General features: G+C 48.0%; 1 protein-coding gene across 1 annotated transcript in view; it reads right to left on the reverse strand.

Annotated features, from left to right (window-relative positions):
- The window catches only part of LOC149346030 (fatty acid synthase-like), a 179,046-nt gene that overhangs the window by 65,355 nt on the left and 85,933 nt on the right, over nt 1-27,758 (reverse strand). The window lies entirely within an intron of this gene.

Here is a 27,758-nt window from a genome sequence, read left to right on the forward strand (position 1 = left end):
GCTTGCATTCCAAATGCATTAAAGGCTGTCTTCGTGAAAGGAATGACGAGAGGCTGCATGGCTGGCATTGCTTATTTCATTGTTTGCTCAGAGAAAGCGTTTGTTGTAAGTGAGCAGTAGCCGCTAATTTTCATTGTTAAAGTAGCAACATCAGCCAGCATGCATTATCATTTTTACACTTGAATGACTGAAAGAGTATCACAGCATTGCCTTCATTTTTATTTTCTTCTTGCTTGCACAGCATGAATTGTTGTGCCTACGGATTGCACTTTTGCATGTATTTTGCATTTTCGCGAGCAAATTTTAGGCAAGAAGTTTCAAAGGCACCGTGTATTGACCTGAAGTGCTCGCTATTAATGTAGCAGTATTTGCCGTGCTGAATATCAAATCTGCATACTTCAAAGCGTGTTTAGCATCTTGTCTGCATAGACTCTTTCCTTCAAGGAGGGCTTGGAGGTTTCCCTTATCAGCTTAGTGTTGGAAATAACAGCCATCACTGACAATAATACTTATTACAGACATGTTCTGCATGTACAGTTAGGGCGGAATGAAATGCAAACACACATATGTCATACTTTTCTACTTTACAGCGAGATATTCATTTAGAAAAGGCTTGTAAATTAGGCTAGCTGTATACTGCAGTTGAAAGCGCACAGGCAAAATAATTTGTTTTGTTCATCCGCGTAGCTCATATTTCATTCCAGCCTGATTGTACACTACCCTCCCAGCAGGTACCCCAACTGAAGCATGCACTGTCTTGTGGAAAATGCTGCACATATGTTTTAGAAGGGTGCGTGAAACAATGTGCAGCTGCTAATATTGAACTATTAGTATCTGAGACCTGATATTCAACTGAGTCATCAATCTGTCTCCCGCTAGGAAGGCACAAGCATCACGCCCATGGCTAATTCACTGCCCTTCACCCCTGTATTGGTTTCACTCCTTGAGTTATGGTATTAATAACGCTCTTTCCTGTCACTTCCTCGTTTCGCCGTCGGGCTTCTTCTTTCACGCTGTTTTCACCAATGTCAGAATGGACCAACTAGCCCAGCAAAAAGTTCTGCTAGATAATCACCAAATTTACTACAAGGATATATGAGAGCACATTGTGAGTTAAATATGGTAAATGAAAGTCTTCCACTCTGTACAGTGATGTGGTTGGTCTTGTACATCTTTACTAATGTCATAATTTTGCTTTATGCAAGCCTTGCCTTCCTATTGTATCCTATGTCCTCCATGTCCTCCTATGCTATCTTCCTTCCTCCTGGTCCTCTCTTCGGCCATTTCTCCAGTTTCCTTTGCACTGGCTATTGGTCAGGTGCCTGCTGTGAAAATGACAGCCAACACTAAGTCCCTTCCTTTATTTCCATGAAATCTTCACTGCTACTACTAATGCTGATAGTACTATATGAGTATTTTTGTGATGACAATGTGCAAGATAGTAGCTAAGCCAATGGTAGCTGAGTTGAATATCATGCATATCTTGCATGCGATATATTAACATATTCACTATTACAATACCCTCAATTTCTTTCAGTTCAGACATTTGGCCATAGATATTTTATGCTTTTTTTCTAGTTTCGTCCACTCAAACAAACTTTGCTTTTTGCATTGCAGGTAGAATGTCCAATGAGTGCCGCTCTGTCTTATGAGCAGGAAGCAGTATTTATGGATCCATGACCTTTTCTTGGATGACAAACCTTCTTTCGCCTTATTATGTGCTGAGCCTTCATCATGGGGGAAGCAAATGTCATGACTTGGATTTCTACAGATGTGAGACATCACACCCAGCCTCATTTTTTCTGCAACGTGCTTAGGGGATTAGCAAACCTTCGTTTAGTACTTCTTTCACCTTTTTTCAGTGCTCCGGCATGGTGAATAGATATGGTACTCTGGCTATAACATGTCGTAATGATATATGGCCACATTATAAAGGCGTATGAATTGCTGCACTTATACTATTTTGCATGTCCCTCTTTGAATGCTTTTTCAGCCATGGTTTGTTGAAACGGGTAGCAAAAAATGAACACAAGAACGAGAAAGAACTAGGACTTCCCATATTTTACACACATTTTCTGGCTTCAGCGAATTAATACCAAATAGCCCAGTTCTGCACAATAGTTCTTTCAGATAAGCACAGCTGTATATGTATTAACAATTTTATGCAGGGACAAAAGGCATTTTGCATTTATATTCTGTACAGTCGGGGACAAAAGTCTCCGGACCACTTCCTCTAACAAAGCCGATAGCTCTGCTATTAGTCTGCTGCTGGAGACCACACTAGTGGAGCTAGAAGTTAAATTTTGGTCCTTTCATCTTCACAGGTGCGGTCTCCAGACGCTGTCTCATAGTAGAGCTGTAAGCTTCTTTTGTGGAACACGTGGTCCGGAGACTTTTGTCCCCGACTGTACCTCCTCAGTAGCTCAGGCAATATGAAAAAATAATTTCATTTTTTTGTTTTATACTACAAGACGTCATATAGAGAGCAAAGCTATCAAAACTGAATGTAAAACGTGCACAGTTCGCGTGTACTTGCGGAGGCTGGTGAACAGAGCCCATAGGAATTTTTCCTTTATGCAGAATGGAAGGTTGAAAATTTTTTTGCATACTTAGATCGTGATTGGAGCATGAAGTTACATGTTAGAAGATGAAACCTGCCATATTGTACAGGGTCGTTCACTATTAGTGCGAACACGCGAGCGCATGGCTGTGCTCTTTGAAAGGCTCATTGGAAGGCCATCGAAACGAATTGGCAGATGAGGCAAAACACCACATTCAGCTCCTTCTCCAGCGCCACACTGCTGCGATGAGCAGCTGTGTCACTTGCAGTGGCTGTCTGAAAAGAGCGGCTATGTGTTCGCAGTAAGAGTAGAAAACCCTTTACATTTTGTATGCTAGAGTGCCGATGCTTGCATCCATTTAAAAAACATTCATGCAGGTTATCTGGTTAGCCTCCTTCCTTGATACCACATTTCTAGAAATGATAGTTAATTATGTCAGCTTTATTTTGATCAGAATTTATAAGAGTGTATCACATACACCAAATTTTGTGATCATATATGACAAAATTCAAAAGGTGATTCATCATTGGTATTGTTTAGTCTAGGGCAGTAAAATTCCATGTACCTAGTGCAAAGTAAAATTAAATATGACCAGTCTAACAAAACAAACTCCTTTTTTTTAGAGGGAAATCTTTCGACCGAAATGCTGGAGTGGCTTGATGTGGTGAAGACATTGACAGGAGTGCACTCAAAAGTACCCATATTTGGGATGGCACGAGAACTGGCAAACAGCTCTTCAAGCAATTGGTGAGTACCTTGGTGCTCCGCTTCTGCTGTTTCGTATGTGACCAGCTTTTGTTTTTCACCTAATAAGAGTACGTATCCTTGAAAATATCAGCACAAATTGAAGAGAATTTCGATATTCTTGCATGAGATGCCCCTGCGAGAACTTGAAAATAATGATATCTCGCATGTACACTTCACTGCTGAATACAGTAAGCACTGCTTGATTGCTAAGTGCCTCTGACGTATGAGAAAATAGATAGGTTGCTGCACAACATGTGGAACTGCCCTGTCGAGCACTTTGTCTTCAGGAAGTGGAGGTAGTAATTTCTTAAAGAATTTCTAGAAAATAGCACAAACCACACGACCGGGAAGAAAGAGCTGATGCAACACACTGACTCGAATGACACCATGTGCATGAAGGACCTTATGGAGTTGCCTGCTATGTTGCACGAGAAGAAGGTCACGCAGGATGGGTGTCAAAGACTAGCTGATTCAGGTGTCTTCTTTCTGTCCCTAGTACTCACTGCAGAACTCAATGAACAAGCAGCAAAGGTTACAGCTGAGCACGGCCAGACTCTTGCGCTTCCCTCCAGAAGCAAGCTGGAAGCACAGACCTTCGATACCTTTAATGCTTTTGCTCACAACATACATTGTTGCAGCACGTGGCGAGGAAAGGTACACATCCTTGATTTTAGTGCCAGTGCACTCACAGGCCCCAGTAATAGATCATTGAGGTATCCTGTCATATCAACAGGCATCTCATGAGGAATGAATTCTCAGGCTTCAGAACTTACAGTGCTCTTTGCAGAAAATGTCCCAAAGTTTGTTGCCACATGGACCTTTTCGAAATAATGGCCCAGAAAGGCGAGCCTTCCTTATCTATTTTGTGAAAAAATGCTTAAAACGTGGGTATTTCTGCTTCTTCATGGGTGCTGAAATGTTTGTGAGGGAGATGTTTTGCTAACATAGAATGGTTTTGCTAAAAAACAAAAAGAGACTTTGAGGCTGTGCGAAGCAGCAGGAATAAAGAACATTTCACAGCTGATGAAGAAGCAGAAAGACTCACGTTTTAGCCCTTTTTTGCACCAGATACATGAGGTCACTTCATCTTTTTGGGTCATTTCGATAAGATCCACATGGCAACAGCATTTGCTTAGATTCCTGCAAAGAGCCCATTCAGAAAGCATGAGGATACGCTCCTTGTAAGGCGTACTGCAGACTTATTGGAATACCTCAATGGGCAGTGAGCGGTATCTATGACTGCATTTTCATTCGAAATCAGAGATCTGTACATTTTCTTGCCCGTGCTGAGATAATGGAAGCTGTGAGTGAGCATAAGACTTGGGGAAGTGCACTTGCACATTGCTTGTGTGCAAGTTTTCGGCCATACTAAGATGTTGCCATTGTTCCTTGCTCACTAAGATTTGCAGTGAGTACTATGGACAGCAAGAAGGTATCTGCATTGAATTGTTTTTGGCACCCATCCTGAGCTACCTTCTTTTCGGCAGCTCAGGGCATTCATGCACACAGTGTTGTCCAGGTAAGCACATTGTGTGTTTTTTCCTGGTCCTGTGGATTTTACTTTCTTTCCTATAAAGAAAAAGTGTATTTGGTCAATGAAACGTAATGGTTTGGTTCTCATTAAATGTTTTTGCAAGACCCTACAAAAGCCAGTTGGTCAATAGTGAATAGTTTGATTGTGTTTGCTAAGTGAGGTCTTTCTTATGCTTTTCAGATGAATCTGACAGGAATATGCAGACGTACAATGTATGCAATTTGACATGAAAATAAAAGTATGTGCCTTTACTCACCCAAACACTCTTCTTTCATTCTAAGCCACATGCTTTGTATTGCCACGTATCATTGTAGTGTTTGTTCGTTCACGCTCAAGGCTGCAGGAAAGGGTCGTTATCACTTTTGTTCGTGACGCGAGAAGCGGCCAGACTAATCTCGATTGATCGGAACCATGAAAGGCTGCATCTAGGTTTTTCTAGATTACTGTGGATGATCTTGTCCTGTTATCTGGAAGTTTGAAACAACATGCAACATGCATTCAGCGCATCGCTGAATCTTTGACCCAACTTACCAAGGCTGACGTGCCTTTTAAATGGGAAAGGCCGCAAGAGGAAGCTTTCAACGAACTGAAGCGCCGCTTACAGTCCCCTCCTGTGCTCGGGCACTTTGATGAAAACGCCGAAACCGAAGTTCATACCGATGCAAGCAGTGTGGGCTTAGGAGTGGTCCTCGTTCAGAAAAATGGCAGACAGGAGAAGGTTATCGCGTACGCTAGCCATTCACTGTCGAAAGCCGAGGCCAACTACTCGACCACCGAGAAAGAATGTCTCGCCATTATTTGGGCCACGTCGAAATTTCGCCCCTACCTGTACGGACGACCATTCAAGGTTGTGAGCGATCACCATGCTCTGTGCTGGCTAGCCAATTTGAAAGGTCCCTCCGGCCGCCTTGCTCGTTGGAGCCTGCGCCTTCAAGAATTCGACATAACTGTAGTCTACAAATCTGGCCGCAAACATTCCGACGCAGACTGCTTGTCGCGAGCCCCCGTCGACGCAGCACCGGAAGAGGAAGACGACGACGCTTTCTTAGGAGCGGTAAGCGCGAGCAGTTTCGCGCAGCAGCAGCGCTCGGATCCTGAGTTGCAAAGCCTGGTTGATTATCTGCAAGGCAAGACCACATCGCCTCCCCGAGGATTCAAGCGCCAACTGTCGTCCTTCGTCCTTCACAATAATGTCCTTCTGAAGAAGAACTTCGCGCCCAACAGGACAGTGCATCTTCTTGTCGTGCCCAAAAATCTCAGGCAAGAAATTATGCAGGCATGTCATGATGAGCCGACTGCAGGGCATCTCGGGATTGCTCGCACGTTGCACCGCATCCAGGAGAAGTACTATTGGCCGCGGCTAGCTACCGACGTTTCCCATTACGTGAAAACGTGCCGTGAGTGTCAACGACGCAAAACGCCTCCGACTAGACCAGCCGGACTCCTGAACCCCATACCACCGCCAACTAAGCCCTTTCAGCAAATCGGGATGGACCTACTCGGCCCCTTTCCTACTTCATCATCAGGTAACAAGTGGATCATCGTGGCCACCGACTACATGACCCGCTACGCCGAAGCAAAAGCGTTGCCTAGTGGTACCGCGACAGAAGTTGCAAAATTTTTTGTCGAACAAATTCTCCTCCGACACGGCGCACCCGAAGTACTCATCACAGACAGAGGAACAGCATTTACAGCGGAACTGACGCAAGCCATTTTAAAGTACAGCCAGACAAGCCATCGGAGGACAACTGCCTATCATCCACAAACCAACGGACTCACAGAGCGTCTGAACAAGACCATCGCAGACATGCTCTCCATGTACATCGACGCCGAACACAAGACGTGGGACTCTATTCTGCCCTACGTGATCTTCGCCTATAATACTGCCACCCAGGAGACAACCAGGTTTACTCCATTCCAGCTGGTATACGGCAGGAAGCCCACGACAACACTCGACGCAATGCTCCCGCACGTTTCCGACGAAGACAACCTCGACGTCGCCGCCTACCTTCATCGCGCCGAGGAAGCCCGAAGACTTGCACGGCTTCGCATTCAAGACCAGCAGCACACCGACGCCCGACGCTACAATCTGCGCCGACGAGACACGCATTACAAGCCAGGTGATCGGGTTTGGATATGGACGCCAGTTCGCCGCCGCGGATTGAGCGAAAAGTTGCTGCGACGCTACTTTGGCCCGTACAGGGTTCTCCGTCGCATCGGTGACCTCGACTATGAAGTCATCCCCGACGGCACGACAGCATCTCAGCGACGCCGCCCACGCCCGGAAGTCGTACATGTCGTACGCCTGAAGCCATATTATGAACGCTAAAGGACTCGAAGTTTCATTCTCCGTGTTTATTTTCATTTTAAAGCATCGAGACGATGCTTCTTTGGAAGGGGGGTAATGCCACGTATCATTGTAGTGTTTGTTCGTTCACGCTCAAGGCTGCAGGAAAGGGTTGTTATCACTTTTGTTCGTGGCGCGAGAAGCGACCAGACTAATCTCGATTGATCGCAGCCATGAAGGGCTGCATCTAGGTTTTTCTAGATTACTGTAGATGATCTTGTCCTGTTATCTGCAAGTTTCCTTGCCGCCTTTAAATTGAGCGATACCGCGAGCGGCGGGCATTCGTAGTTCGACGACCGACGAGCACGTTTGTTGCTTACGCCGCCGCCGAGTGATTCAGTTATTTTGCGGGCGCAAGTCAGCCCTAATAAAGAGCTTCCTTTCTAAGACAGGCTGGTGTCTTCCTGACCACTGGACTGCCGTCACTACAACGTGACAGTATGTACGCAATGCACAACATGCATAAAGGAAGAGCTTGTGTGTAATAGTACTTCATTTCTTCTGCACCTGGACTGCTATTGTACATGATTGAACGTGAGTCAAGACACGTTGATCAGTTACACAAATTAAGAATCTGGATGCGGTTGACAGCTTATATTCAACTTAACACTCCACGCCATCATTCTGGCCGCACCATGCATCAGCAGTGTCAGTATGACTTCAGAGGGCTTGCCAGTATGGTCGTCTGGCTTTAAAGTTTTGTTCAAGCCATTGGCGACAAGCCGCATCACTTGAGTACACGGAAAAAGGTCCATGAGAGGTTAAACGTAAGAATACGTAAACAAATTTTTTACGGTTTGCTTATGTGTGAGTACACAGAGAAGGGTCCGAAAGAGTTAAACGTAGGAATACGTAAACTAATTTCTTTTTACGGTTTATGTACGTACTGAGTCCTTCTTAAGGGCTTGCCGTGTTTCTCAAAGTGTCCGTTTATGAATTGCGGAAAGTGCTCGGCAACGCATTGCCTCCAGGTTTCTACGTAAACTCGAGCAAATTTTTTTACAGTGTGGCTTGTACTCCGCGTTGAGTCTTCGTAGGTTGTAGCGTCTGGCTTCGGTCTGCTTCTGGTCTTTGGTCCGTAACCGGGCAAGTCTTCGGGCTTCTGCGCGTTGAAGGTAGGCGGCGACGTCGACGTTATCTTCTTCAATAACGTTGGGCAGCATGGCGTCTAGCGTGGTCGTGGCCTTTTTTCCATGGACGAGCCTAAAAGGCGTCATCTGGGTGGTCTCCCGCACTGCGCTGTCTTAGGCGAAGACGATTTAAGGCAGAATGTCTAGTGTTCGCACTTGACATACGTGGCGAGTATATTGGCGATGGCTTAGTTAGGCGCTCGGTTAGTCCGTTGGTCTGCGGGTGGTATGCAGTTCCCCTCCGGTGGTTGGTTCGGCTGCGACACAGGATGGCTTGCACCAGTTGCGCGGTAAATGTTAATCCCCTGTCCGTGATGAGCTCATCGGGGGCGTCATGTCCCAGATTAATGCATTCCACAAAAAATTTCGATACTTCTGCCTCTATTCCGTTCGGTAGGGCTCCTGCCTCGCTGTAACTAGTCGGTCGCTATGAAGATCCATCATTTTCAGACGCTGACTTCGAGAAATGGCCAAGCAAGTCCATGCCGATCTGCTCGAGGGGCTTCGAGAAATGGCCAAGCATGTCCATGCCGATCTGCTCGAGGGGCCTTGAGGGGGGTTCAATGGGGTTCAGGAATCCTGTTGTTCGGGTGGATTGGGTTTTCCGTCGCTGACAATTTCGGCAGGTTTTCACATAATCTGTGACATCGGCAGGCAGTCGGGGCCAGCAATACTTATCTTGAATGCGGCGGAGGGTTCGAGAAAACCCGAGATGTCCAGCTGTCGTCTCGTCATGTGAAGCCTGAAAAACTTAGTCGCGCATACTTGCAGGTAAAGCAAGGAGGTAGGCTGTTCTGTTCAGAGCGAAGTTCTTCACGAGGATATCATTCTGTACAAAGAACAATTACAATCTTCGCTTTAATCAGGCAGGGGTGAAGAAACTTTGCCTTCCAAGTATTGGATCAGGAGTTTTATGTCGGGGTTCAAGTGTTGCTGCTGTGCAAAAGAGCTGGAGCTGATGGTTCCCAGGAAGGAGTCCTGATCGTCATCCGGGGGCGGTGCATCTACAGGGGCTCGTGACAGGCAGTCGGCATCAGAGTGCTTGCGTCCGGACTTGCAAACGACGATGACGTCAAACTCCTGGAGGCTCAGGCTCCATTGAGCGAGGCGGCCGGAGGGGTCCTTGAAATTCGCAAGCCACCACAGAGCGTTTTGATCACTGACCACCTTGAACGGTCGTCCGTACAGGTACGGGCGGAATTTTGACGTAGCCCAGATGATGGCAAGACACTCCTTCTTGGTCGTCAAACAGTTAGCTTCGGCCTTTGACAAGGAACGGCTAGCGTATGCGATTAATTTCTCTAGTCCGTCGGTGTCCTGAACGAGGACGGCGCCTCGACCAACCCTGCTTGCGTCGGCATGAATTTCAGTCTCGGCGTTTTCGTCGAAGTGCGCGAGGATCGGTGGGAATTGTGAACGACGCTGAAGTTCCTTGAAGGCTTCCGCTTGCGGCGCTTCACATTTGTATCGCACGTCTGCCTTTGTCAGTTGGGTCAGAGGGTCGGCGATGCGCGAAAAGTTCTTGAAAAATCGTCGGTAATACCCGCACAGTGCGAGGAATCTGCGCACAGGTTCCTTATCGGCTGGCGGTGCAAACAGTGCAACAGGGGCTGTTTTCTGCGGGTCTCGGCGTACTCCCTCCTTGCTAACAATGTGGCCTAGAAACAGCACCTCTTCTAATCAAAGTAGCAGTTCTCTGCTTTCAAGGTTAGGCCGGAAGACTTGATTGCGTCTAGTACTGTTCGGAGCCATTTTAGGTGCACTTCAATGTTCGAGGCAAAGATAGCGGCGTCATCTAAATATACCAGACAAATCTGCCACTTCAGGCCTGCCAGCACTGAATCTATTACTCGCTTAAACGTCGATGGTGCGGAACAGAGACCGAATGGCATCGGCTTGAAATCGAAGAAGCCATCCGGAGTGATGAATGCGGTCTTCTCGTGATATCTTTCATCGACCTGAATTTGCCAGTGGCGGCTCTTGAGGTCCATCGATGAGAAATATTTGGCGTTACAGAGCCGGTTCAGTGTGTCGTACATGCGGGGGAGGGGGTAGACGTCCTTCTTTGTGATGTTGTCCAAGCACTGGTAATCAACGTGGAATCGAAGTGCGCCGTCTTTCTTTCTCACTAGAACAATCGCTGCCGCCCAGGGGCTCTTTGAAGGGTGAATGATGTCGTCGCAAATCATTTCTTCTACTTGGGCCCGGATGGCTTGTTGTTCTCGCGGCGACACTCGGTAGGAGCTTTGGCGAAGAGGTTAGGCATGCTTGACGGTTATAATACGGTGCTTGGCAATCGGCGTTTGTCGGACCTTCGGCGATGACGAGAAGCACTCGCTGTAGCTTCGAAGCAGAGTGCGGATCTGGTCTTGTCTATTCCGGGGCAAGGCTGGGTTGATTGGCGAATTCTCGTACGCCGTGAAAGTTGGCGAATTCTCGCACGTCGGATATTTCGTGGAATAAAGCAGTCGTTGTTCCCCTGTTAATGTGCGAGTACTCTTCGCTGAAGTTAGTCAGCAGTACTTCAGCTTGGCCATTGCGGAAATGTGCAGTGCCTCTTCCGATGCCCATTCCTCAGTCTACAAGCATGTTCCCTTCGACGATCGCTTCAGTGTTATTGGCTTCCGTGGCGCCTACGGTGACGACGACGCTTGAGCGGTGTGGGACGCTCACTTGTTCTTCTAGGACACTCAGGGCAACGTGATGTTCCAGAGTTCTCATCGAAGGGATGACCTCGTCCGTCGAAAGAGTGATCAGCTTGATCACAGGTCGATGATCGCCTGATGCTCATTAAAGAAATCCATGTCCAAGATCACGGGAACATTGCCGTAGCCCAACTAAGGCCGCAGGATAGGTGTGTCCCTTGAGAGTCACTCGCGCTGTGCACCGTCCTGATGGCGTAATGAGGTGGCCCCCTGCGGTGCGAATTTGTGGGCCGTCCGAAGCTGTCGTTACTTTCCTCAGCTGCGCAGGGAATGTTCCATTGATCACCGAATAATCGTCTCCTGTGTCGACTAAAGCGGTAACTTTCTCGAGGTACTGGGATCAAACCCAGCACCTCTACCAGATGTCACGTAGTGGTGACTGCAGTCCATAGAGCAGGATGCCAGCGAAAATCGCTTCTAAACAAAGCTATTTATTTTGGCTGACTTGCGCCCGCAATGAACTGAATGAGTCGGCGGCGGCGTAGCAACAAGCGTGCTCGGCGGTCGTCCAACCGAATGCTCGTCGTTCTGGGCCGTGCTCGTTTTAAAGCTGAGAGCGAACTTTCGAGATTAAGTGCGGAAAGCTGTTAAAACATTCTGAAACAACGTAGAATCGGCTCCACCTGGAAGGGATTAGTGGAGATAAATCTGGGTGCGTATCACATCACAAAAAAAAACCGATAAAGCGGCCTGTCGGCAGCTTTGAGAAATGACAAAACAGTCAATAAAAAGATTCTCGGCAGTATTGTCCCTTGGTCTGGGGAACGACAGTTATAAGTACCATCCAGAAAAGTATTCTGACTTCGGCACAAAATGCTGAGAAATATTTCTAACGTTTCTTGTGGCTACACGTCTCTTCCGCTTTTTCAGAAAAATGGCATAAAGGCCAAGGTAGAGGCGCTTACCACTTAGCTTCGCCTGTAAAAAATAAACTGAAAACAAAGTCAAATTTTTTAGCGAACTGCCTTCCCTGCCGAGAAAATCTGTACATTATCCCACCCGCAGCCCATACACATGGAATGAAGTGCTAGTCTTCTGAACGTGCTGAATTTACTGAATAAACTTGGCCTTCTACTGCTGAGAGCGCCGAAAGGTGGCGTCAGATTGGTTTAATCCTCTACTGACCATGTTTTTTCTTGATATTGGTTGGTTGGTTGGCCTCAAGTAGAATGGCACATACCCACTACGGGGGAGTGGCCAAGACACAGGCGGTGAACTGTTTGAATGATTAAGAGTTTTAGAGGAAAAGGAGTATTAATAGGGTATAGGCTGACAGATTTTGAAGCGGGTAGACGACGACGACGACCAAGAGCGTGGGAAGGAGAATCTCTCACGTGCCTCGGCTCTGCGACTCTTGCTACAGGCCTGTTCCTGCTGTTCCCTCTCCTCCCCGTTGGAGCTGCTTCTACCACGGACTGCCTCTGCGTCTTCTGGCCGTCTTCAAATTTTGGTGAGGCCGTTCCGCGAGTGGGGGATTTGGCCAGGTCTTTCCCCCTTTGGATGTAGGTTCGAAGGCTTTGCAGGTTTTCCGCCATGGCTATGTCTTCCCCGGGCTCAGGTCCGGTAACCTGGTTCGCCAGTTTACCGGCTGAAAATCTGCCGTTACCATCTTTTAGTCAAAACGGTGTAAAGCTAATCCCTGTGGCGCTGGTCCCTGTAGGAGATGGAGTAATTAAAATAAAAAACTCTCGATTGATCCAGGAGCAGCTGAAGGCAGCCACCAGCCACTATCTTGAGATTTCGGAGGTGCGACCATTTGGCAAGAGAGGAATTCTATGCAAATCGGCTCACTTGGATTGCGTTGCTGATTTGCTGCAGTGCACCTCTTTCGCCTCACTACCGGTGAAGGCATTCATTCCTGAGCAGCTAGCCTGCGTAAAAGGAATTATCCGCGGTGTGGATCCTTCCGCTACACCAGGGGAAATTCTTGCAGACTTTCATGACGCCGGTGTTGGCATCCTTTCAGTTTACCGCTGCAGCAGAGAGGCTGGAGGCTCTCGAACACCAACGGAGTCGGTTATTGCAACATTCGCAGGGTACTCTTGTCCGTCCGAGATCAAAGTTTGGCCTATTGTGTACCGTGTAGACCCACTGCAGCCCCGTCCTTTACAGTGTAAGAATTGCTGGCGGTTCGGTCACAGTGCCAAATCTTGCAAGTCCGCAACGCGCTGTCGCGTTTGTGGCGGTGATCATGCACACGATATTTGCACTTCTGAGTCGCTTAGCTGCTGTCTTTGCCACTGTGATCACACAGCTGACGACCCCACCTGCCCCAAGCGTGCCGATGAGCAGAACGTCTTGGACATTATTCAGCGTGACAGGTGCTCGCGCGCTGATGCATACGCCCGCCTTGACAGACGGCAGTGCTCATACGCAAGTATTGCCCGCACGTCCACTGCTGATGTGGAGGCAGCCTTAACTAAGTCCGTTGTTGCTGCGGTGGAGAAGGCTGTTGCTGGCGTACTTGACCGCATGATCAGTACGTTCAGTGACGCCTTGTCCCAGGTCATTTCCGCGCAGGCTGCTTCATCGGCTTTAAGTAACCTCAACTCGTCTACCTGTCCTTCCTCCTCTGCCACTGCTGCTATTCAGCCCACCACCCCTTCTACCTCCACGTCCGTGGATGTAAATGACTTTGACCAAGTCCCCCTCTCTAACGCTTGTGAGTCAGATGTTGAAATGACTACTCCATCTCAGAAGCGTCGTGCTTCCTCTTCTCCATCGAAATCTGACCATCATGGTAAGACTAAGAAAAGTTCGCCTGGAATTTCAAAGAAAACAGATGTGTTGAAAGAGGCTGTTGCGGCTACGTTTTTAAAGCAATAATCATGGCGGGAATATCTGTTCTGCAGTGGAATTGTCGCTCTATATCATCTTCTTTCCCCGATTTACAGCAGCTTATACTAAAACATAGTCCAGACATTATTTTAATACAGGAGTCGTGGCTCAATCCTAATCGCCCATTTGCAATTAAAAATTTCTCCGTTTTTAGAAATGATCGCCCAAACGGCAGGGGTGGGGGCTTACTAACATTGATTTCAACGAAACTGTATCATCGAGCTAAAGTGTCTCACAAAATTATGAGACCTGATTGTGAGATACTTGCCGTTGAAATCATTATTCCGCAGTGCGCCCCTGTTACGGTGGCAAATATCTACTTCCCGGCAGGAGTCCGTAGGACGGATGAGCTCGATGCGTTACTGCGCATCAGCAGACGAGTAGTTCTAGCTGGGGACTTCAATTCTCATCATGTAATTTGGGGTTTCAGATCAGACTTTAGCGGGAAATTACTTTGGTCTTGGATGTCAGCAAGCGGCGTGTGCTGTTACAATAGTCGCGCCATAACTTACATGAGGGCTAATTCTCGATCAGCTATTGATTTAACGCTAGCAGTTAATGGTACAGCGGTATCTTCGTGGTGTACAGTTGACTGCGGTACGTCCAGTGACCACGCCCCAATCACTTTCACTATTGCGTGCAGTCCAGTCAGGGCGACTGGTTCGCCACAAAAATTTATAAATACTTCACTGTTCAAGAACCTCCTAGGTGAGGCCCTCTCGTCTGTTTCCCCCTCCGATAAATCTGACGGGGGCCCTCTGGTATTAAATTCAGTGTTAGACGCCTCTCGGCGAGCAGTCTTTACAGTCCGGTCAGGCGTTGTAAATAAGACTCCTTCCAGTTGGTGGAATGACGACTGCGAAAAAGCCTATCGACGAAGGAAAGCTGCATGGAAGAGTCTAACGCACAACCAGTGCCCAAAGAACTGGATAAATTACAAATTCTTTGCAGCCTCTTTTAAAAGAACAATATCTAAGGCTAAGGATGAGTACAATGCCAGCCTGAACACCTATCTGTCTAATCCTGTCAACCGGAAGTCTCTTTATAGGTTCATGGAACGTACTCATGTGCTGCCTTCTTCTCACATCTCTCAGTCCACAGTATTGCCACCTCGGGACGAAAAAGATATACTAGAGTCCATAGCTCAAGGCCTTGCTGTGCGTTTTCGAGCTCGCACTACCTTTCCATCAACTCCGTTTCATTTGGGTGGAGACTTCACTAAGGTTACTGTATCGGATTTAGCGTCCGTAGTTAATTGCCTGCAATATGCTGCCCCTGGGATTGACGGAGTAACTGTTGGCATGCTTAAAATCCTAATGCAAGATTTTGCCCCGTACCTCTTGCAGATTGTGAACTGGTCTTTGGAAAAAGCCTGGATTCCACAAAATTGGAAAACAGCGAAAATTATTCTACTGCTGAAAGAGCAGGGGAAGGGTTTTGATCTCGACAATATTCGGCCGATTGCTCTCACATCAAATTTGGTTAAGCTTGTAGAGCGGGTAGTCTTCAGCCGCCTCACGAGTCATATTCTGAGTCTTCAAGGTTTTAGCGAGGCTCAGATTGGCTTTCGCCGGGGGTGTTCGATTTGGACCGCGCACATAGACTTGGAGAGTCGTATTAAGGTTGCTATGAGGCAAAATGAGGTATCAGCTCTGGTTACGTTAGATATTGCAAAGGCTTACGACAGCGTTGAACACAGCATTTTGCTTCATAAACTGGCTAATGTACAACCTCCTTTGTACCTATTTGCGTGGATAGGAGAGTTCTTAAAGAATAGAGCGTTCTTTTGTTCTAAGGGTACGTTAACTTCTACAACATACGCCCAGTCTAGAGGTGTCCCACAAGGCTCCGTTCTTTCACCGTTATTGTTTAACATACTAATGCGTGATATCCCTATTCACCCTGCCGTCAAAGTTTATGTGTATGCGGATGATATTGCTTTTTTCGCTTCTGCCAAAGACATTCATATCCTGTACCAATTACTGCAAGAGTATTTAAATGCTCTGGAAGTTTGGCTAGACAGCATAAAGTTAACTTTAAATGTGAACAAGTGTGCCGTCCTTGTTTTCCCACAAGCAACCCCTCTTTACATCTCTCTGTCGTATCACTCTATCCTCATCCCGCAAGTTGATTCAACAAAATACTTGGGTATAATATATGACCCGCATTTAGACTGGCGGCCACACATTAGAAGCATTGCGCTTAAGGGTGAGCGTGCCCTCGGCCGGTTGGTGAGGATCAGCAACAAAAAATTCGGTATGCGACGAGACACTCTCCTACTTCTTTATAAGACCTATGTACGGCCAATCCTTGAATTCGGCTCCGTTCTCTTTTCTGGGTGCCCAAAGTACAAGCGTGAACCCCTGTTTGTTATGGAGCGACGCGCTCTGCGCCTTTGCTTAGGTCTGCCTAAATCAGTAGCTAATGCTGTGTTGTACTTGGAGGCGCGGATACCTGATCTCAATTCCCGGTTTGAGCTTATCACTGTGCGGACATTTTTAAGGTCTTTGGAGCCTGTTCCTGGATTGGCTAACCCTATATTTACAACGAACCCAACTCTCTTCTTTGGTACTCCCTGGCCTCGGTATAAGCTCCCTCAGGTGGTGTTCACTAACTCCCTGCTGTCCAATATTTCTGTATCAGTGAGACCTTTAGTACTGGTCAACCACAGGCGGGCTGACACGGCGGTCTTCTTTGACAACACCCTCCCAAGGAATGCTAAGAACCTGCCCGCCAATATGTTAAATGGGCTCATAGAGGAGTACCTAGACAATTTTCCTAACCATATTGCCGTCTATACAGATGCCTCCCAGCAAAATGAAAAGGCCGCTATTGGTATTTACTCAAGGGCTCTTGATTGGAGCTACTCATTTCGGGCCCCTGACTATACCCCTATTTTTGTAGCTGAGTTTCTGGCCATTGAGTTGGCCTTAATAAGGATTCCCTGCAGTATCACTCGGGTTATTATACTCTCAGACAACCTTTCTGTTTTGGCAGCGCTCGAAACCTCGAGTGATACTCCTATGAGCCGCTCCCTTCAATTTTTTATTCCTCCACATGCTTCAGAAGTTCGCTTTCACTGGGTCCCTGGGCACTGTGGCATTGTTTCTAATGAGAGGGCTGATTTTTTAGCAAAGTCTGCCCTTGATGGTCCTATTGTCCCTTTCGTCCCAAATACTATTTTCTTGACTCTAGCACGCTTTCAGCGATTCCAGCGTTTCCACACCTTGCGCCATGAGCCTCTCCTCGCTGCAGCGGATTTTCAACACCTGGCATTTCCTTGGAGTGTGCGGATGTGCAGTTCGAGGCAATGTGAGGTGTCCATGACCCTTTTGCGCTGCAGGATACCGCGGCTAAATCTTTATTTATGCCGATCGGGGCTTTCGATATCCAACCTTTGTGAATCTTGTGGCGAAATTGAGTCTATAGAACATTTTTTCCTCTCCTGCCGGCGGCTCGCTGCTCTCCGTAGAATTTGCTTGGAGATCCCCCTCGCTCGGCTTGGGCTTCCTTTATCTATTCCGATTCTCTTATCCTTCGGGGCAAGCGCCAAGGGATATGCCCTGAAACCAGTGTTCGATTCTATTCACAATTACATAATTTCATCTGGTAGATTCCTCTGCTAGAATGTGAATTCACAACTTTTCTTTCTCAGTATTTTTTGTATTGTACAAATTCTAGCTCTGTGTCCCAAATTTTAGATTTAATTATACTCCATTCCCTGTACATGAGTGCGTTTGTATCCGCTATGCACCCTGGCCAATCCCCCGCCGTGGGTATGTGCCATTCAGCCCGAGGACATCATCATCATCATCATCATCTCGGTGCCGCTCGCAGCTGTTCTTTTCTATTTGTAAATATTTGTAAATATATTCTTTCCCGCAACATATTTAGTGGAGGTGCAGCTTTCCCTTACGTCTACCGACGACGGAGCTCCGCAGCGGCCGCCAGTTGCCTTCACTCATCATGACCCAAGACGCCTCCCAGCAAACCTCAGCCCCGGCCATGACATCACTCATTCTTTCTCCCCCTCGTGACCATGGGACATTTTCTGGTACCGACAACACTGACGTCGACGATTGGATCAACATGTACGAGCGAGTGAGTACCTACAACCGCTGGGATCCGACCCTTATGCTCGCAAATGTAATATTCTATCTAAAAGACACCGCCCGGGTCTGGTATGAGACCCACGAAGACCATCTAACCAGCTGGGACGTGTGCAAAGAGAAACTCCGCGAATTGTTTGGACGGCCGCTCGGCCGAACACTTGCCGCTAAGAAGAACCTTGCCTCCCGAGCTCAAACATCTACGCAGTCCTATGTGTCGTACATTCAAGATGTGCTGGCCCTCTGTCACAAAGTTGACGCCAACATGCCCGAGTCTGAAAAAGTCAGCCACGTGTTGAAGGGAATCGCCGACGATGCCTTCAACTTGCTCGTATACAAGAGCTGCACTACAGTCGACGGAATTATTAAGGAATGTCGACGCTTCGAGGAAGCCAAAAGCAGGCGTATTAGCCAGCCGTACACACGCCTCCCCAACACGGCTGCGACTTCTTCATGTGAAGACCTGCGACACCGGGAAACTCCAGTGCCCCCAGAAAATGTGACCCGCATCATCCGACGCGAGCTCGAAGCTATGTCCCCTGCACCCCTGCATCTACATGATGGCGACAACCGCTTACCTACCATCTCTCTGGTACAAGCTGTCGTCCGCCAAGAGCTTGCCAACCTTGGTTTCCAGCCCGTCAGCCCTGTACGGTCTTCACCACCACCCGAAATCACTGCGATTGCTCCTGGACGACCTTCGTACTTCACTCCACGTCGCCGAAACCCTAACGACTGGCGGACAACCGACGACAGGCCCATTTGTTTCCATTGCCACCGCATTGGCCACATCTCCCGCCACTGTCGAAATTATTGGTCCCGTCGCAGCACATACCGTCCTCTCAGCTCCCACCGCGACGACGAACAACCCAGCCACTACACGCCCCCTCCAGCCCAGCACAGTGCTACAGTTGACGGCCAGATTCCCCGCTCCAGCCGCTCCCCGTCCCCCCTGCGTCGACAGTCTCGTTCGCCCCAACGCCGTCGCTCCTCTCCTGGCCCCTACGGGCGCTTGCAAGCGGAAAACTAGACGCTGCAGTGTCTGGAGGTGATGCTGCAGTACAGCCCCAGTCCCAAAATCCTCGATTAGCCCTTCGCGCACACCATAATTTGCTCGCCATTCATGTCGATGGAGTGCCTGTGAGAGCCCTGATCGATACAGGCGCGCACGTATCCGTCATGAGTTCAGCCCTACGACACCGCTTCCGAAAAGTACTGACCCCTGCACCCAAAGCCGTTCTCCGCGTTGTCGACGGCGGAACGCCTCATGTTGTTGGACTATGCACAGCCCGTGTGACCATATCCGGCCGCCATACATCCGTTCTGTTCTCTGTTCTGGACAAGTGCCCTCGTGAAGTCATTCTTGGCCTCGACTTCCTGTCTGAGCATTCAGCCCTCATTGACTGCGCCACTAATGTTGTTCAGCTTGACCTTCCTCTTTCTGCTGAGTTGCCGTCCCCAGTTATACACCGTCTTTGTGCTGTCGACTTTGTCCGTCTACCGCCTCAAGCCGCAACTTACATTTCTTTCTCATCTGTTTCCCCTGTACCTGATGGTCACTACGTAGTCACTCCGGAACTTGACGTCGCCCTGACGCGCAGCATTGCGCTTCCACACATTGTATTTACAATGTCGGCCAACCGAGCGTACCTTCCGGTCCTGAACTTTGGTTCACCCATCCAACCGCTCCCGCAAGGCATCTCACTCGCCACGCTGTGCCCTGCTGCCGAATGTGTGATATCAGTGGTGGACAGCTGCTTACCTTCCACTCTGCAATGCCGGTTGCCTGCGGCCCCATCAACAGCGAACCCAACGGACGACTACGCCGACACGATCGCTTCTGACCTACCGCCGATGCAAGCTCGCGATCTTAGGTGCCTCTTATCATCTTTCCGCCACATCTTCGACTTTGATAGCCGTGTTTTGGCTCGGACCTCTGTGGTGAAGCATCACATAAACACCGGTGATTCCGCTCCTCTCCGCAGACGTCCGTACCGAGTGTCCAGCGCCGAACGCACCGTCGTAAATCAAGAGGTGGACAAGATGCTCGCAAAAGACATCATCGAGCCCTCGTCAAGTCCTTGGGCTTCACCAGTCGTCCTGGTGAAAAAGAAGGACGGCAGCTGGCGCTTCTGCGTTGATTATCGGCACCTCAACCGCATCACAAAAAAAGACGTATATCCACTCCCAAGGATCGATGATGCCTTAGATTGCGTCCACGGCGCCAAATATTTCTCTTCAATTGATCTTCGATCGGGGTACAGGCAAATTGCCGTTGATGAAAAGGACCGCGAGAAGACCGCCTTCGTGACGCCTGATGGCTTATACCAGTTTAAAGTCATGCCGTTCGGCCTCTGTAACGCCCCGGCTACCTTCGAACGAATGATGGACTCCCTTCTTCGTGGCTTTAAATGGTCCACCTGCCTCTGTTACCTAGACGATGTTGTGGTTTTCTCGCCTACTTTTTCCACGCACCTCGAGCGCCTCTCCAATATTCTGACAGTGTTTCGTAACGCCGGACTTCAGCTGAACTCATCGAAATGCAAGTTCGGTCGTCGCCAACTCACTATTCTCGGACACCTCGTTGACGCTTCTGGTGTACGCCCAGATCCCATCAAAATTCAAGCTGTGACGGACTTTCCTCTTCCAAGGTCGTCGAAAGATGTGCGCAGCTTTGTCGGCTTGTGCTCGTATTTTCGCCGTTTTATCAAGATTTCGCCGGCATCGCTCGTCCCCTCACCGATCTTCTGAAGAACGACACCCCCTTTACCTGGGGCCCTGCTCAAGAGAACTCATTTTCATCCATCGTCCATTTTCTGACCAATCCGCCCATCTTAGCACATTTTGACCCGTCGTCTCCCACAGAGGTTCGCACCGACGCGTCCGGATATGGCATCGGCGCCGTCCTAGCCCAACGTCAACAGGGTCAAGATCGAGTCATCGCGTACCCAAACGGCTGCTAACACTGAATCAAATTATTTTCTTGACGTATGTCTTAATTCTAACCTTACGCAACTCATTTCGGAGCCGACACGTGTAGCAGAAAACTCCGCCACTATTCTAGACCTGATACTAACAAACCACCCGGAAAGCCTAACGTCTGTTTGTTTCCTACCAGAGATCAGTGATCACAAGGTAATCCATGCCACATTTTCCTTTGCTCCAACACCACGTGTCACTCACAAAAAAAACTATCGCCCTGTACGATAAAGGGAACTATGAGGCCATAAATAATGAACTAACTGCCTTCCTTCCATCCTTTGAAGCATCATTTCATAACAGATCACCTGAAGACAACTGGACTATATTTAAAACTAAGGTACACGAACTAACAAAAAAATTCATTCCGAAAACCACTTTTCATGAAAATCGCCACAAACCATGGTTCACGAGGTCCATAAAACGAATAGAAAATAAGAAAAAAAGACTTTTCCGCGCAGCCAAATTTAGACCGAACACTTCAGCATGGAATAAATACTACGCGGCCGAAAAAGATTATCTAGCAGCCATCCGCGACGCAAAGCACTCTTTTTTCCAAAATGATTTGCCTAACATCCTACGTCACAGCCCAGAAAAAGTTTGGAAAATAATAAATCCCCAACAGCCCCGCGAAGCTATTATCACTAACGAATGTGATGAAATAATCGCAGATGCTGACAGTGCAGACATGTTTAATCACGCATTTTCATCTGTATTTACCAAGGATACCGGCCTACTTTCCGCGTCTACCCTTCCCAGAAACATAACGAATAACATGCCGGCCACAACGTTCTCGGTTGATGGTGTCGCTTCCCAAATTCAAAATATTAAACTCTCATCATCAGCCGGCATCGACGAAATCAACTCGAAAGTGTTAAAAAATACCAAACATACCTCTTCAAAATTTTTGTGGCTCATATTTTCGCAGTCATTGTCTACAGGTATTTTGCCTCACGACTGGAAGGTGGGAAAGGTCGTTCCCGTCTACAAATCAGGTAATAAAAATTCCCCTTTGAATTATCGTCCCATCACACTAACCAGCGTGCCGTGGAAGATCATGGAACATGTCATACACTCGCAAATCATGAACTTCTTAGATACTAGCAACTTCTTTCACTCTTCACAACATGGATTTAGGAAAGGATTTTCTTGTGAAACACAGTTGGCACTTTTTCTACATGACCTGCATGCAAATCTTGACCGTAACATCCAGACTGACGCTGTATTTTTAGATTACGCTAAGGCATTCGATAAAGTATCCCACCGACGCTTGCTGCTTAAAATTTCCCGCTTAAATTTACACCCGCATGTCTTAAGATGGTCAGAACAGTTTCTTACTAATCGTACTCAATCCGTGCTCATAAACAGCCAGTCGTCTAGCCCCCTACCCGTAACCTCAGGCGTCCCACAAGGGTCCGTCCTTGGTCCTCTTCTTTTCTTAATATACATTAACGATTTACCCTTGCATGTGTCTTCCTCAATCCGCTTATTTGCTGACGACTGCGTTATTTATCGTACAGTAACTAACATCTCAGACAAAAACGCTCTTCAGACTGACCTTAACAGTGTACAAGAATGGTGCGACCAGTGGTTAATGACTCTTAACCCTAACAAATGTAAGCTCATGTCATTCACCCGAAGTCTTAGACCTTTTCGTTCTGCTTACACAATAGACAACCTACCAATAGAATCTGTACAAACATTTAAGTACCTAGGCGTCACACTATCAACTAACCTATCCTGGAATGCCCATATTGTGAACATCATTTCATCGGCCAACAAAAAACTAGGTTTCCTCAAACGCCACATACGCCATGCACCAAAAGACTTAAAATTACTAGCATATCAGTCACTGATAAGACCTAAACTTGAATACGCATCAGCCATCTGGGATCCCCATCAAAATTATCTGAAGGCTAACCTTGAACAAGCTCAAAATCGCGCTGTTAGATTCATTCATTCCGCATACTCATACGACATCAGTGTATCGTCTTTAAAAGCTGAAATTAACTTGTCACTTCTTTCCCACCGCCGGCGCATTGCTAGCCTCTGCCTTTTTCATAAATTCTTCAACAGTTCATTGCCCGAAGCACCCTACATCGTACGCCGCATGCACATATCCCAGCGCACTGGTCATCCGCTTCAAGTTGTTCGTCCACGCTCCCGTACCACTGCATTCTCAGCCTCGTTTTTTTTTTTTTTTGCCCGAGCAGCATCCGACTGGAACGGCCTTTCCCACCAAGTCGCATCCATTACCTGTCCATCAAGATTCCACCAAGAGTTAACGCAGCTGATGTTCGATTAAACCAAACCTCATGTTATATCTGTAGCCCCACCCCTTATGTAATACCCCTGAATAGGGGTCTTTAAGGAAATAAACTGAACTGAACTGAACTGAATGCCAGCCGCCTACTTTCAGCCGCAGAGCAAAATTACACCATTACTGAGCGCGAGTGTCTTGCCCTTGTCTGGGCAGTAGCTAAATTCAGACCCTACCTGTTCGGCCGTTCATTCGCTGTTGTCACTGATCACCACGCTCTCTGTTGGCTGTCTTCACTAAAAGATCCCACCGGTCGCCTTGGTCGCTGGGCATTGCGCCTCCAAGAATACTCACACTCCGTCGTGTACAAGTCAGGGCGCCATCAGCAGGACGCTGACTGTTTATCCCAATACCCTGTGGAACCACCTGACCTAGAGGACGCTGAGACCCTGCCCTGCCTCTTAGCTATCTCTGATCTTGCCGATATTGCCAACGAACAGTCCACGACTCATCTTTACGACCTATCTTTGATGGCATCCGTTCTGCAAACCGATCTCCGTCTCTGAACCTTTATGTGCTCCAGAACGGCATTTTGTATCGCCGAAACCTACGCCCCGATGGCCCTCCGCTCCTGCTCGTGATACCCCAACGTCTACGCTCTTCTGTCCTTGAAGAACTGCACGATCTGCCGGCAGCCGGTCACCTTGGCGTGTCCCGCACGTACGCTCGGGTGCGGCATCGCTTCTTTTTTTGGCCTGGTCGCTATCGTTCCGTCAAGCGTTACGTGGCCGCTTGCGACCCGTGTCAACGTCGGAAAAGGCCCTCCACTTTGCCTGCCGGTCTTCTGCAACCCATCGACATACCTCCGGAACCTTTTCACCGTGTTGGCCTTGACCTTCTTGGCCCTTTTCCGACGCCTCTCTCCGGCAACAAGTGGATCGCTGTCGCAACTGATTATACGACTCGGTACGCCATCACGCGTGCTTTGCCGTCCAGCTGCGCTACCGATGTCGCCGATTTTCTTTTGCAAGACGTCATCCTTCACCACGGCGCCCCTCGTCAACTGCTCACCGACCGCGGTCGTTATTTTCTATCCAGAGTAGTTCACGACATTCTTCGTTCGTGTGACACGCAGCACCAGCTCGCGACAGCTTACCACCCACAAACCAATGGGCTTACCGAAAGGTTCAACCGCACGCTCACCGACATGTTAGCCATGTACGTATCGCCAGACCACCGAGATTGGGACGCAGCCTTGCCTTATGTGACATTTGCATATAACTCTTCCCTTCTTGACAGAACAGGCTATTCTCTTTTCTACCTTTTGTTTGGTAGGCATCCCACCTTGCCTTTGGACACACTCATGCCGCCTTCTTCAGCCCCCACCACTGCTTACGCTCGGGACGCCATCTCCCAGGCCACGCTGGCGCGCCAAATAGCACGTAGTAGGCTCCAAGCCTCTCAAGTTTCCCAAAAGTCAGCCTACGACCGCCGTCACCAGGCCGTCGAATTTACTCCAGGATCACTCGTCCTTCTCTGGACGCCCTCTCGCAGCGGCGGTCTCTCAGAGAAGCTCCTTTCGCACTACCGTGGCCATTACCGTGTCGTGCGCCGTGTTACCAACGTGAACTATGAAAGTGCTCCCCTTGAAACCTCGCCATCGTCCTCTGGCGCCACCACCGACATCGTCCACGTCTGTCGCCTTAAACCTTATCACGACGCTCATACGTCGCCGCCCTAACGCCGAGACGGCGTTTCAGCAGCCGGGGGTCCTGAAGCGGGTAGACGACGACGACGACCAAGAGCGTGGGAAGAGTAGAAGACGACAACGAAGTTCGGACTGTGTTCTCGGTGCCGCTCGCAGCTGTTCTTTTCTATTTGTAAATATTTGTAAATATATTCTTTCCCGCAACAATATGCTCTCCCAATGATTGCATGCAGATGCTCTCATTATGTTTCTGCAAGGAAATGTTTTGTTCGTTTTATTTTCCGCACTTGTGATTTTTTTGCTTTGTATGTCTGCTAGACCTGCGGTTTATGAAATGGCTTTCTACTGCTGTATTTGCTTATTTTTTGAGTGCTAAAGTCTGACACGTGTTCAAAGCTTTGAATTTTTACATTGAATCTCATTATTTAGCTGCTACTAGAAACAAAATCGGTTCTGCGCGTTTTTTTCGTCACAAATTGTCACTTGAAGTTTTGTTTGAACCATCAAACTTCTGTGTATGTTTCGAGCAACATTGGTGTTTTTTGTTCTGTAATTCTTGAACAGACAACTCATGACTGTGACGTGTCATCGAGTCCACGTCCACTTTCTGCGCACGCTACACTGTCCTGCCGATGTCTGTTCATTTTGCATTTCTTTTCCTTCCAGGAGGGGGGGGGGCGAGCTCGTCAAGCCGAGCGCTCCCTACCTTCCCCATTACTATGAGGGGGATAAAATTATCAGTATTACTGTTATTATTTCTACCCTTATGAAATTCGGGTATCATATTTCTCAACAACATTTGGTTTTTCATTCCTTCGTCTCTTTACTGATGGCTGCCGCAATGACTTTAATGAGCATAGCTAGAAATGAAACCACTCACTGATACTAGTCGGTGTTAGACAGCAACGAAAATAGTAAGAATTGAGTGGCTATCAGAAGCGCTAAGAAACAAAAATTAAATTCGTGCCTGCCTGCTCTACTAAAGTGCAGTTTAGATTCTTTGACAGAGAAATACCTTTTATAGCTTCATGTCAGAGAGAAAGCTAGGTGTACTCAGTTTTTCAGTCGAACATGAAGGTAATTTTACCCCGACATAACAACGAGAAGCTGCTCAAGTCTATACATTTAAAACAAAAAAAAAACCAGCTGATATTTTCAGCTCTTCCATTTCAATCAAGTAGAAACAACGAAAAGAAATTGCGCTCAGTACTTTAACAAAACTTGCAGATACATGAACTGTCCAGCACCTAGAATGATGGGGAATTGAGGGCACAGATGATATGCTGGGAAGTGACTTATCTACGGATTAACCTGGTTGCCTGTATGGCTTAAGTAACACCTCATATAGTGTAAACAGTGAGTAAACCTAACCCGCAGCTTCTGGCTTCTGTGGAGTCTGAGCCGTGGAAACAATGCCAGTTAACTGGCGTACCTCTAATGTTACTAAATATTTTATATGGTAACATCTCGAAAAGCCCTAAACGTCTATTTTCGGTCCTTAAACGTAAACTGACATTCCTGCATGATCTACGATCAGGCGTCATCTTCATGCCAATAACATCCGTCGTCAATGCTACAAGTGCCCACCGGCTGGAACGCGCCAGCCACAAGTTGTGTTTTAGGTTTTTTTTGTAGTTTATTTTTGAGGAACGGTAATGACGATATAATTGTCTCGGTGGACACCCGAAGCGCTTCGCAAGGGAAGAGAGGAAGGTGGGAGTGAAAGAAGAAAGGAAGGAAGAGGTGACCCAGTAGAGGGCTCCGGAATAATTTCCACCACCTGGGGATCTCTTACGTGCACTGACATCGCACTGCATACGGGCGCCTCTTGCCTTTCGCCTCCATTGAAACGCCGTCGCCGCCGCGGCCGGATTCGAACCCGGGTACTCCGGCTCATTAGCCGAGCGCCCTAACCACTGAGCCACCGCGGTGTGCCAGCCACAAGTTCTCCGCCTGTTTTACCACCGCCAATATTAGCGCTCCGAACTTTCAGACACGCACCCATCCGTACGTAGCGTTCTCAAAACCTTCTATAGACAAGCGTCAGGCTGTGACGTCATGGAGATGCGGCGGCGCTGGAGTCAGCAGTGACTTTCGTTGTGTAGGCAAAAGCCGGTACCGTGTGCATTGGGTATGCCACGCTTGAGCGTTTTTGAACGCATTTTGCAGTATTCCGGCGAGCTGTGGTGCAGGTGGTTGAACCGCAATGCTGAAGAAAGGCAGCGGCACAAGTTTCCACAAGTTTATCGCATTTAGATATGGGCCAAAGCGATGCACAGCGGCCGTTGAGCGGGAAGAGTTTGGCGACGGATCGGCTGCGCGTCTAGCATAGCATTTCTGCATCGAAACATAATAGTTTGTGTCTCTTAATCCGCATGTTTGCTCTTCAGTCGCGCGGCGAACCGTGCAAGAATCAACGTCTGCAGCTTGTTCGCGTTCTGTCGGGCTCTCATTATTAGAAGTCGGGACTCGACATTCCATGTGGGTGTGACCGTAAATTGAACGTAGGGGACCGTTTTCAGGCGACAATCACCCGGACTACGTACAGGGCATCTCTTCACGCTATAAAAAAAAAATAATTCTGCCAGTCGCCTTCAGCATTCATCGGGCCACTAAGCGCGACGCTTGAAGCAGCACTGTAGTCCGGTAGTAGGAATATACGACGCGTAGCTTTTTTTTCTATTTTCGCTTCCACGAGCTTCAACTTGTACGATTTTCACCACCTATTCTAGAAAAACGTCGCTATGTATCGGCAAAATCATGCAGTGTTATTTCCCATTTTACCTGAATTTTACAATTACTGGCCAATCAGAACCTGGCGAAAACAGCAAATACCGGAC

The sequence above is a fragment of the Amblyomma mixtum genome, chromosome 4 (genome assembly GCF_055824585.1).
Source record: "Amblyomma mixtum isolate Tamu chromosome 4, ASM5582458v1, whole genome shotgun sequence".
NCBI classification, from domain to species: Eukaryota; Metazoa; Arthropoda; class Arachnida; order Ixodida; family Ixodidae; genus Amblyomma; species Amblyomma mixtum.